Raw genomic sequence first — 13,903 nt, 5'->3', positions numbered from 1 at the left:
GAGCAGCCCCCGGGATCGGGTTGTTCCCGGGTGCGCCTTTTTTTTGGTAACCCCCATGAACGGGCGTCCCCTGGGGCTAGGGGGCCTCTGTTCGGCAGTCCACCCGTTTTTCTCGCGGAGTGCCCCCCCCGATACTCTGTCTCCTTACCTGGCCAAATTGGCGCCTCCCTCCCTCGCCAGAAGAGCTGCCCATCTAGCAGTCCCGCTGCCCCATTGCCCGGCAGGGGATGATGGGCAAGGGACGCCTCGGGGAAGGAGGGCAGGGTGGGAAGGGAAGGAGGGGGCTGGTGGGGGTTTAGGAAAGGGGAGCCCGCCGGGCACGAGGGAACGCTGGCCGCGCGGGGCTCCGAGGCCAGCCTTGCAGCTTCTCAGTGGGAGGAGCCGAAAGCCACCGGGAGAGGACTGGGCTCAGCAGGAGAAGCGCCGGGGCCCCCCCCCCATTATTCAATTTTCCCGGGCCCGGTACGCCCCTCCCAGTAATACCCGTCTATCGGCGGCCCTGTGGCCAGCACACACATGCACATTGGAGCTGAGCTAGGGCAACAGCTTGCATATCAGCAGATATGGCTCCCCGTGCCACCTGTGGCATTCATGCATAGGTTCGCCATCACTGCACTATGGTATCGCAATACACTTTATTTTGTATTGTGCAAAAAAAAAAAAAACCTAACTCTCACATTTTATCTGCCATAGGTCCTCAATATTATTCAAGATGTGAATGTCCATTTGGAGCTTCACGTTTGGAAAAATCAAAAACAATTGAAAGAAGCCAACAGAAGACAAGGATGCTTGACAAAATCACTAATGACACAAGAATAAGAATAATAGACAAGAATTTATGGTCTGTTTTTGTTTTTGTTGTTATTTATTTATTTATTTATTTATTTATTATATTTGTATGCTGCCCCTCTTTGCAGACTCGGGGCGGCTCACAACAATAATAAAACAATGTACAGTGAACAAATCTAATATTTAAAAATCTAAAAACCCATTATTTAAAAGAACATACAACACAAGCATACCATACATAAAACTATATAGGCCAGGGGGAGATGTCTCAATTCCCCCATGCCTGATGGCAGAGGTGGGTTTTAAGGAGTTTGCGAAAGACAAGGAGGGTGGGGGCAATCCTAATCTCTGGTGGGAGCTGGTTCCAGAGGATCGGGGCCGCCACAGAGAAGGCTTTTCCCCTGGGTCCCACCAGACGACATTGTTTAGTAGACAGGACCTGGAGAAGGCCAACTCTTTGGGACCTAACTGGTCACTGGGATTCGTGTGGCAGAAGGCGGTCACGGAGATATTCTGGTCCAATGCCATGAAGGGCTTTATAGGTCATAACCAACACTTTGAATTGTGACCAGAAACTGATCGGCAACCAATGCAGACTGTGGAGTGTTGTTGTGACACGGGCATACCTAGGGAAGCCCATGATTGCTCTCGCGGCTGCATTTTGCACGATCGGAAGTTTCCGAACACTCTTCAAAGGTAGCCCCATGTAGAGAGCGTTACAGTAGTCAAACCTCGAGGTGATAAGGGCATGAGTGACTGTGACCAGTGACCCCCGGTCCAAGTAGGGTCGCAACTGGTGCACAAGGCGAACCTGGGCAAATGCCCCCCTTGCTACAGCTGAAAGATGGTTCTCTAATGTTAGCTGTGAATCGAGGAGGATGGCCAAGTTGCGGACCCTCTCTGAGGGGGTCAATAATTCCTCCCCCCCAAGGTTATGGATGGACAGATGGAATTGTCCTTGGGAGACAAAACCCACAGCCACTCTGTCTTATCAGGGTTGAGTTTGAATTTGACACCCATCCAGACCTTAACAGCCTCCAGGCACTGGCACATCACTTCCACTGCTTCGCTGACTTTCGAATATTATTGTTATTGTCATTGTACAATGCCCATGAGATGGGTAAATATGATGAAACAAACAAAGAAATATGCAGACAATTCTAGGATATGATTTTCATCATGTCACAGAAGCAACTGAATAACTGGAAAATAGCCATGGCACCAGGGGTGAGTTGCTCCCAGTTCGGCCCGGTTGTGAACTGGTAGCAGTGGTGGCAGGAGGCTCTGTCCACTCACCCAGCACACTTCTGCATATGCACAGAAGTGGTGCACGCACACGCACACACACACACACACACATATACACGAGTATCAACAGTAGAGACCTTCAAATTTCTAGGTTCTATCATATCTCAAGACCTAAAATGGTCACCTAACATCAAAAACATCATCATAAAAGCACAACAAAGAATGTTCTTTCTGCGCCAGCTCAGGAAACTCAAACTGCCCAAGGAGCTGCTGATACAGTTCTACAGAGGAATCATTGAGTCTGTCATCTGCACCTCTATAACTGTCTGGTTTGATGCTGCAACCCAACAGGACCGACACAGACTTCAGAGGATAATCAGAACGGCAGAAAATGACAGCGCCGGACTTACCCGGCGGCAGGCTTTGCTGGAGGGACCGGGAGACACGGTCCCTCATGGCGGCCGCCATTTTGAATCCCAGGCGAAGTCTCGCGATGCGAGACTTCGCTCGGGAGATCAGGCCGAATTGGCCAGGCTCCTGATTGGTCCGGGCGGGGCCTGCTTGCCCTATATAAGGGCGAGCAGGCCCGGGGCTCTCCCTTTTCGCCCGGACTGCTGAGCCTCGAGCAGACACCCGCCCGCCCTCCACTATTTTGCAGTGTGCTTAGGGGTCGCCCTTAGGGGGCCGAATGGGAATTTTTTGCAGTTCTGCTTCTTAGCCGAGCTGTTTTTTCGCCCATTCCACACTGAGGTGATGGATGTGCGGTTAGGGGGTGCTTGCATTTATTAGGTTAATTGGCTTACCTTTGGTCATTTGGGTAGGCAGGTTAGGGGCGGAAAACTGGGGTGGTTTAGCAACCGCGCGTTCTCCCTTGGGCATCTTTGGGGATGATTGACAGGTTCTCCGCAAGCTCATGGAGGGAGTTTCTGCCTGAGCAGCTGGGGGGAACCTGTCTTTGGGTCCTGCACCTTTAATTCCCGGATTCGGGTTAGCCGGTGGGACCCCCCTCATGCACAGCATGGCAGGGTCGCAGGTGACGGCCTGGCCCTCACCTGGACTTGCATCGAGATACGCCCATGAGTTGCCCAGGAATGTTTTTTGGCATAACGTCATTTCCGCCCCGGAAGTATTTGTTTGACCCTGCAGGTCCATTTCCGGGTCATAGTTTATTATGCTAATTTATGCAAAGTATTGAATAAATTATGCAAATTTATGTTAATAAAATGACCCAATTTAAATCCAGCTCTTGTGTCCGTGTCGTTACTCCGTCTCTCCAGCAAAACAATTGCTGCCAACCTGCCTTCCATTGAGGACCTGTATACTGCACGAGTCAAAAAGAGGGCGGGGAAAATATTTACTGACCCCTCACATCCTGGACACAAATTGTTTCAACTCCTACCCTCAAAACGTCGCTACAGAGCACTGCACACCAAGACAACTAGACACAAGAACTGTTTTTTTTCCCGAATGCCATCACTCTACTAAACAAATAATTCCCTCAACACTGTCAGACTTTCTACTAAATCTGCACTTCTATTCTACTAGTTTTTCTCATCATTCCTATCACCCATTTCCTCCCATGTTGACTGTATGACTGTAACTTGTTGCTTATATCCTAAGATTTTTATTAATATTGCTTCTTCATTGCTTATTTGACCCCTATGACAATCATTAAGTGTTGTACCACATGGTTTTTGACAAATGTATATTTTATTTTATGTACGCTGAGAGCATATGCACCAAGACAAATTCCTTGTGTGTCCAATCACACTTGGCCAATAAAAATTCTATTCTATTCTATTCTATTTAGAACCCACTACTGCATGGCACCCATATATTCAATCAAGCAGTAATAATAAACAGGCAACTAATATGCCCCTACACTTGTTCAAGTATATAGTAAACATGATTGGAGAAGAAAAGAACTTTGCAGAAACAAATCTGCCCAGATTGTTTAATCAATTATTCATAGAACCGGTACTTAATTACAAATGACAGAAACAATTGTATGCACTAAGCATCATCATCGTCATTGATTGCATTACTTAATGTACATTCAAACCTGCAAAGCCCCAATCTGATTGTTCATATATTGGAGTTTCTGTAAACAGCGTGTTTCATTAGCCAGACAAATACCACAAGGTATTTCAGGCAATTATCTATAATCCCCAAATCGTTTGCTGAAATGTTACTGAGAATTATTATGAAGAAAAATGAGCCTATGAAAATAATAGCCTACTTAGGAAGAAGCAGCTTTTCAGCATATTATTAAGAGTCACAAGATAAGATCTAGGAATAGGATATTGTTTGCTAATGTTTGGCTAGTACAAAGCAATATCTTGTGCAGTTTGTAACCTTAGATTATAGAATACGGGAGGTGTGTGTGTTTGAATCACAGGACACTTCTACATGGCATGATTTTCATTTTTCAATCTCTGCAAAACAGCTAAAAACCCTGCTGCTGATCTTCAGACTTGCTAACTTTGTATTATAGAGAGTATAAGAAAGTGTAATATAAATGAGTAAAAGATAAACAACTGTCTGGTGCAGTCCTATGACATTTCACCTAAAAATCACATCACTTGGCAATGCAGCTGTTGGTTCCAACTATCGTGGGTAAATGAGGACTATTTGTATTTATAAATAAATAAATATAAGTTGAATTCAAAAAAAATAATACTATTATAATCAGTGCTCTCCTATTTGTTAAGCAATAGAAATGTGTGAAGCAAACCCATAATGGTACTGGTACTGCAAGTGCTTAAATTCTGGTTTAGCATCAGGACAAAATAATGAAATGATTAATAGGTTGAACTCAACTTAAAATTGTTTGTTTAGTGACCGTTCAAAGGTGGTCATTTTGAGAGAACTTACGAACCGCGGTGGCCAGCGCAATTTAGCATTCCAGCTCGTAGTCCACCACTGGCCAGTCCCCATCATAATATAACCCATCTTAACAAGGACTGTGTTGATAAAGCAGCAATAGTTTGAAAAATAGCCTAATATTCAGAGATAAAACATAAACAACTGGGACAAGTTATTTTTAAAATACTGAATATTTGAGAATGAAATTTAGGATGTAAATGCTATGTTACATCCTTCCTAGTAGTCATGAATCCTCGGATATGATAGCAGATGGATCTCTGGAGGACCCTGTGTAGCAACTTCCCAAAAGATTTTGGTCTGTGCTGAAGTTTGTTATCCAAAAGTAATATAGAGTGCTTTGTATCTATATATGTGCATAGTCAGTCATACATCCTGGTGACCGAACAAGTCCATATTTGGTTTTTGGGGACAGATTTTCAAAAGTGCTTTGCCACTGCTTTCTTTGTAGGGCTGAATGACTGTTCTATTTTGTCTACTAGATTTCATAGCTAAAGTTGAAGTAGAGCTCACGTTCTGATATCTTACCACCCAAACTCAAAAGCTTATCTAGCACTATTAATTATGCTTGATGGCTCACACTTATTAATTGCTGAAATATACTGACAAGGTAATTCAACTAATCATCTCACCAAAACCAAAAAATAGCAGCAATGTTATAATCTATATTTTCCAAGTAGCTAGATAGACATGGATATTTTAGATTTTAAATTAAAGAACATTTCAAACTAAAAGACCATTTTAATTTAGTGACAAATCAGAAAGAAAGAAAGAAAAAGAAAGAAAGAAAGAAGAAAAAGTGCAAAATTTGAGTGCAGAATTAAGGAAATGCTGCATATTCATTATGCTGTCTCGTTTTTTTCTTTTACAATGCCCCTATAGGTCTTTCTGTGCTACATTTAAGAATGGAAAAAAGTTAGGGTCAAATGAGTTCTTTAAAAGATGCAATTTGATAAAAAGAAAATGTGGTTTCAGAAGTTGCTGAATATTCTGTTTATCTTGGCTCCTTCTGACATAAGATTCATCAAACATTGTCCTTAAGAAAAGAGGCTAAGCTTTTACCCTTTAAAAAAAAACTCTACAAGTCTGCAAACAATCTCCAGCTGTTCCCGTTTCTCATTTTGCTAGAGAATTGTACCAACACATCCCATATTGTTTTCCTTCTTGAAACAGGTGACTTTGTTTCTTTTCTTTAGGCCAGTCATTTCTTGATGCTACAGAATGGCAGGCATCTTTGGAATTTTATTTTGGAAAAGACCCACTATTCTACTGTACTGGTTTAGGTGGTTCAGCTTTGACAATAACTATTGCTCCAATATCTCAGCGGTTTATTAAAAAGCAAGATGGCAGTCAAAGATGCACCTGGCATTTAGTAAGTAATGAGTCACTCCTTTTGCTTTTATGATGTTTGCCCTCACAATCAGACTGTTTCTTCTAACATTCCTAATCTTAAACAACCAATGCTGTTGCAAAACAATCAGGAAGGAAGGCATAGCTTACATTTGTCTCATGAGTAAAAGGTCAAATCAAGGTTTTCCAGATGAGCAGATTATTATTTTATTTCATAATGGGATCAAGAACTAGCATTGGGAAGATTTTCTGTTATGCATACCATTTGTGATGCTTTGTTGAGATGGAGGTATCATAGTAATGCAACACTTTGTCCCAACGTTCAGAGAAGGGATCTAAATCTATTCCTTTCTTGAGCCAAGCTTGTATTGAAAAATTTAAACCTGATCAAATAATAATCTTGATCATAGTTCCCTCTAAGCTGAGCAGTGAGCAATCGCTCACTTAAAAATCATCATCAACTCAGAGTTTTCCAAACCTGCCCAGCAGCCGAGAGGGAAAGAGTGAGAGGGAAGGAGAGAGAGAGAAAGAGAGGAAGAGAGAGAAACAGATAGAAAAGAGAGAGGAAGGAAAAGAGAAAGAAAAAGAATGGGAGTAAGGAAGAGAGAAAGAAAATCAAAATCTAGTTCGAAACTAGCTCAACTATTTAAGTGGCATTTTGATATTGATAGAGTTGCCCTATTATGAGCTCACTGTTATAGACACACAGTACAGTATTTTATTTTGAAATCCTCTGAGGCAAAACAGGGTGGGTTTTTTATTTGTTTGTTTGTTTGTTTATTTATTTATTATTTCTGTGCCGCCCAGTCCCAAAGGGACTGCCGCTCAGACACTATACTTTTCCGCCCACCCACCCCAAAAATTAGAGGGAACACTGATCTTGATAATTTTAAAAGCTCTTTGCAAATAAAAGCAGATTTTATAGGCAGATCTTCAAGTTATCTGGCATAAAGAAAATGGTGTTAGTGGTTGTCTAGTTCAGAAAACATGAACTTTAAATGAAAGAATGTTGCATTCTGGATAGTTAGATATTAGTAGATCACATTTAACGAACAACCTGATTCAAGGGTGTTCTCCATAATGCATTCTGTATAATGTACATCTTATCTCAAAACAGCTTGACTATAGTTCAAACTGAATACTTGGACTTCATATCAACCCAACCAATCAGGTTCTTTTGTTTAATTTAACACAAATGGAATATAAGATTCTCACCAAAACATTCAACTCTACTCTATTTGCCAACTAGCCCTTTCACCAAGATTTTATATGAGCAAAGAAACATTATCATTTGCATGATAATACAAATTAGACAGTAATTCTTGTATGAAAAATTATTTCTTGCATTGACTCTTAAGTGTGCTATTAAAAAGAAGACCTGGAAAGATATTTTTAAAGCAAGTGACTTGTGTGGATTGTTAAATGCAGAAGTAGTACAGTTTGAATGCTACTAAACATTTTAAAAAAATATCTAACACAAGTTTTGTGCAGTAATAAGAAAGCTGTTGATTGGAATTAATGGGTTAAAGTTCAAGTATCTGGAAGGCATCAGAATGCCTAGCTCTGAAGTAAATCGTATGTGACATACACGCCTACCAACCAACCAACCAACCAACTGTATAATGTACAAATTTACTGTACTAAATCAGATTAGTGATCTGTCTTATTTTTATTTGAATAGACCAATTTTTAGTGTGAGTTACAGAAACATAACCCATATAATTCATCTTCAATTCAGTGCTGCTGGGGGTTCGTAGGGGTTCGGGAGAACTTCTGGCTAAGATTCTGTGCAGTTCGGACAACCTCCAAATCCCACTCTTGGCTGGCCCCACCCACCCTTCCCTATTTCTCCCAGGAGTTCCCATGCAGCCATTTTAGATGCACATAAGTGCAGGGTGTGTGTGGAGGCTCAGGAAGGGTGAAAAACAGGCCTACGAGAAAAGTTCAAGAGCCTATTTTTGCCCTGCCAGAGGCACAAGGAAAGACTCAGAAGCCCAGGGAGGGCGAAAACGCATCCACCCTGCAGTGGTGCATGAGGCCAACTAGGCCACGCCCACCAAGGCCACACCCAACCAGCAACTAGGCAGAAAACCCCCTGCTAAAAAAAATTTAGGGCCCCCTTGCTTCAGTTCCATTGTTTGGCAAAATGAACACACTGTGCAGATATAGTATTTGATCATTTATATGATATTTTTTTTTAAATGATTGCTTTGTTACTGATGCCATTTGGCCATTTGCATTGCCATTTGTACATTGTAAATGCAATGATGCTTCTAAATGTTAAAGGCATCTTAGAAAAGAAGCAAAGAAAACAGTAGCATATGTGTGTGTGTGTGTGTGTGTGTGTGTGTGTGTGTATATATATATATATATATATTTGTTTTCGTAAATTTTCACGGGTATATGTATGTAGATTGTTCTGAGTTCGGGTTTTGCCCTGTGTAATATTTTGCATGTTTATGCGACGTTTCGGTGAAATCACATTCACCATCATCAGGCTGAAGTTTCCAAGCTTCGTGCTGTTGTAAAATGGAATGTTTGCAACTGTCATTTCTTCCTAGTATATAGTGTGGGGGTGGAGATTTGGTTTGAATGTAGCAAATAGATTGGGTGATTATGTTTCAGTGATCTGATTGGTTGGTGTAATCATAATTATTAGAAGGATTGACATAGTGATTTTTATGAAGTGTCGCATAAACATGCAAAATATTACACATACGTCGCATAAACATGCAAAATATTACACAGGGCAAAACCCGAACTCAGAACAATCTACATATATATATGTGTATATATATATATATATGTCACATGTTTAAGCTGAATTTGAAAATTAAGGGAGACTAGGATAGATCTATTTCGGCCTTATTTTGGCCTCATCAGCTAGCCATACCCACTGGGACTTGAACCTGAAACCTTTGCCTTGTAAGGCAGAGAATTATCCTCTAGGCTACAGTATCCAATCCCTTCAGCTCTGTACCAGGGAAGGGTTACATTTTGTGTCGAATCACCCTGGTATATTGAAGGAACATCACAGCTCCTTTTTTGCCTCTCGGCCCAACCCAGGGCCATTTCCAAGGCAGTTAATTTTATTGATAGCCGACAATTCTATCTGTATGTGTCACATGTTTAAGCTGAATTTGAAAATTAAGGGAGACTAGGATAGATCTATTTCGGCCTTATTTTGGCCTCATCAGCTAGCCATACCCACTGGGACTTGAACCTGAAACCTTTGCCTTGTAAGGCAGAGAATTATCCTCTAGGCTACAGTATCCAATCCCTTCAGCTCTGTACCAGGGAAGGGTTACATTTTGTGTCGAATCACCCTGGTATATTGAAGGAACATCACAGCTCCTTTTTTGCCTCTCGGCCCAACCCAGGGCCATTTCCAAGGCAGTTAATTTTATTGATAGCCGACAATTCTATCTGTATGTGTCACATGTTTAAGCTGAATTTGAAAATTAAGGGAGACTAGGATAGATCTATTTCGGCCTTATTTTGGCCTCATCAGCTAGCCATACCCACTGGGACTTGAACCTGAAACCTTTGCCTTGTAAGGCAGAGAATTATCCTCTAGGCTACAGTATCCAATCCCTTCAGCTCTGTACCAGGGAAGGGTTACATTTTGTGTCGAATCACCCTGGTATATTGAAGGAACATCACAGCTCCTTTTTTGCCTCTCGGCCCAACCCAGGGCCATTTCCAAGGCAGTTAATTTTATTGATAGCCGACAATTCTATCTGTATGTGTCACATGTTTAAGCTGAATTTGAAAATTAAGGGAGACTAGGATAGATCTATTTCGGCCTTATTTTGGCCTCATCAGCTAGCCATACCCACTGGGACTTGAACCTGAAACCTTTGCCTTGTAAGGCAGAGAATTATCCTCTAGGCTACAGTATCCAATCCCTTCAGCTCTGTACCAGGGAAGGGTTACATTTTGTGTCGAATCACCCTGGTATATTGAAGGAACATCACAGCTCCTTTTTTGCCTCTCGGCCCAACCCAGGGCCATTTCCAAGGCAGTTAATTTTATTGATAGCCGACAATTCTATCTGTATGTGTCACATGTTTAAGCTGAATTTGAAAATTAAGGGAGACTAGGATAGATCTATTTCGGCCTTATTTTGGCCTCATCAGCTAGCCATACCCACTGGGACTTGAACCTGAAACCTTTGCCTTGTAAGGCAGAGAATTATCCTCTAGGCTACAGTATCCAATCCCTTCAGCTCTGTACCAGGGAAGGGTTACATTTTGTGTCGAATCACCCTGGTATATATATGTGTGTGTGTGTATATATATATATATATATATATATATATATATATATATATATATATATATATAGTATGTATAAACAAGTACACCAGGTAAGAAGGTAGATAACGAAAAATACCTTTCACGTTCAAGAATTCAAGATATGAAAAGGTCTTTAATTCATTGTCTAGAATGTTAAAATGCTGGAAGATCTCTTAAAAACCATGTCTTTTTATATCTGATTTCTTATTTTTCAAAAAAAAACCCACCCCATTATATAGATTTATTTAAAGTAAGAAATTGCTGCTACATTAATCCCTCATCTTTACTCCAAAAAGTGGAATGGATTATACTGTAGGCTTTCAGCATCGGGGGCAAAAGAAAACTAATCTTTGGCCATTCAGTCTCAAAATGCATCATTGTTTCAGTGAAATGAACCATTTTATATTTTTCAAAATGGTATAAGAAAATGGTTCAATCCTTTTTTATCATTACTTTCTATGTTATGATTATATAAACTACTATCCTATACTTCATTGACAAATTAGATAGATAGATAGATAGATAGATAGATAGATAGATAGATAGATAGATGGATGGATGGATGGATGGATGGATGGATGGATGGATGGATGGATGGATGGATCCATGGTATCCTTCTGCGCCGGTTGGAGGGGTTGGGGGTGGGAGGCACTGTTCTGCAGTGGTTCTCCTCCTACCTCTCTGGCCGGTCGCAGTCGGTGTTAGTGGGGGGTCAGAGGTCGGCTCCGAGGTCTCTCCCTTGTGGAGTGCCTCAGGGGTCGGTCCTCTCCCCCTTGCTATTTAACATCTACATGAAACCGCTGGGAGAGATCATCCAAGGACATGGGGTGAGGTATCATCAATATGCCGATGATACCCAGCTTTACATCTCCACCCCATGCCCAGTCAACGAAGCGGTGGAAGTGATGTGCCGGTGCCTGGAGGCTGTCGGGGCCTGGATGGGTGTCAACAGACTCAAACTCAACCCGGATAAGACGGAGTGGCTGTGGGTTCTGCCTCCCAAGGACAATCCCATCTGTCCGTCCATCACCCTGGGGGGGGAATTATTGACCCCCTCAGAGAGGGTCCGCAACTTGGGCGTCCTCCTCGATCCACAGCTCACATTAGAAAACCATCTCTCAGCTGTGGCGAGGGGGGCGTTTGCCCAGGTTCGCCTGGTGCACCAGTTGCGGCCCTATCTGGACCGGGACTCATTGCTCACAGTCACTCATGCCCTCATCACCTCGAGGTTCGACTACTGTAATGCTCTCTACATGGGGCTACCTTTGAAAAGTGTTCGGAAACTTCAGATCGTGCAGAATGCAGCTGCGAGAGCAGTCATGGGCTTACCTAGGTACGCCCATGTTTCACCAACACTCCGCAGTCTGCATTGGCTGCCGATCAATTTCCGGTCACAATTCAAAGTGTTGGTTATGACCTTTAAAGCCCTTCATGGCATCGGACCAGAATATCTCCGAGACCGCCTCCTGCCGCACGAATCCCAGCGACCGATTAGGTCCCACAGAGTGGGCCTTCTCCGGGTCCCGTCAACCAAACAATGCCGGTTGGCGGGTCCCAGGGGAAGAGCCTTCTCTGTGGCGGCACCGGCTCTCTGGAACCAGCTCCCCCCAGAGATTAGAATTGCCCCTACTCTTCCTGCCTTCCGAAAACTCCTCAAAACCCACCTTTGTCGTCAGGCATGGGGAAACTAAACATCTCCCCTGGGCACGTTAATTTATGCATGGTATGCTTGTGTGTGTGTCTGTTATCATATGGGGTTTCTTTTCTTAAATCGTTAAATTTTAATTAATTGGATTGTTGTGACTGTTTTTACATGTTGTGAGCCGCCCCGAGTCTTCGGAGAGGGGCGGCATACAAGTCCAACAAATAAATAAATAAATAAATGGATGGACGGACCGATGGACAGATAAATAAAGCCAAAAAATATTTGAATGAGTACATGTATCTGAGGTGTTGGTTACAACCAGTGAAGGGCTACCAAAATTTTTACTACCACACTGTGGGCGTGGCTTATGCAGGACGCCCTGCATTTTCTTTCAACTTCTTTCAGTGCAAATTGGGTGCTCTGTGGTGAAGCTTCATTTTTGCTACCCTACTGCATTCCCCCCTGTCCGGGCAATAGCCCGCCTCTGGTTATAATTATGATTCTTTATGAATGAATAAGCAGATGCTCAAGACCCATTATATTCTAAATGCTAACTTTTTGCACTTTATTGTCTAGTTTAATCACTACAATACACAGTAAAATAAAGGAATAAGCAGCACTAAGTCATTTATAAGTAGGAAGTATTTGTTTAAAATATTCCATCTCCTTCCAGAGACGTATTTTTAATTTAAAAATAAAATAAAAATAACATAAAATATTATTTCAAGACCCAGTAGAAATCAAATATTTGAGATCCAGATTAAGGAGGTATAAAAGATTATGTTATGGATGACATATGAACATTTGTTATATTAATATTATATATTTAGGGTAAATTATGTGATAAAAAAGCAGCTTCCATATAATGAAATGTTCTCAACTTACTTAAATCTGCATTGCCTAAACTATCCAGTAGATGGCAGTCTATCTTCAGGCTCCTGTCACTAATCATTGCTAACAATGATGAATATTAACTTTTTAAAGACATTTGTATAGCACATTAGCACATATTAAATGAATGCTGCATTGAACTTTAAACTGAATCCTGTCAAAAAAAGGAATCACGTTTCACATGTTATCTACAATTCTAGATATGAGTGCATTACCAGGGCAAAGGGAAGCCTGCACAATGAAATGCTACTTCTCATGATGTTGTTACATTGAGCATAAGCTGGTCTTTGTGCCCATCTGCAAGTAATTCTGCCTAGCCATTATAAGATAATTATTGGGAACCTTGCTGTATATTGTTAGCTTCTCAGAGCTGGAGCATTATCACATTCTGTCTCCTAATTCTACAGTATATTCCAAATGTAATATGCTAGAGTACTGCTGGTAGAAAGTGATTTAAAAAACAAACAAACTATCAATCACACTAATGGTTTTTATAAATTTCTTGCATTTCATCACAGCAAAAGGTGCTTGATAAGCTTGAAGTGATCACTGGAAATAATATGAAATCCATGAGTGGGGGCTGAAGTAAATACATAGAGGGGTATTTCATTATCTCCAGAATATTATTGTTGACCTCAGAATGTACTTGCTACATTTGAGTGGAAGAGGGATTATTAATATAATGAAGGCATAAATGTAGCTTTCTAATAAAGTTCTAACGTACAGAAATGGAATTCTATAGTATTCTCCAAAGCAGCTCAGGGCAGAACAAGAAGTCACGGATAGAAGAAAGATCCAA

The sequence above is a fragment of the Erythrolamprus reginae genome, chromosome 4 (genome assembly GCF_031021105.1).
Source record: "Erythrolamprus reginae isolate rEryReg1 chromosome 4, rEryReg1.hap1, whole genome shotgun sequence".
NCBI lineage: Eukaryota > Metazoa > Chordata > Lepidosauria > Squamata > Dipsadidae > Erythrolamprus > Erythrolamprus reginae.
Note: the sequence above shows the minus strand (reverse complement) of the source record.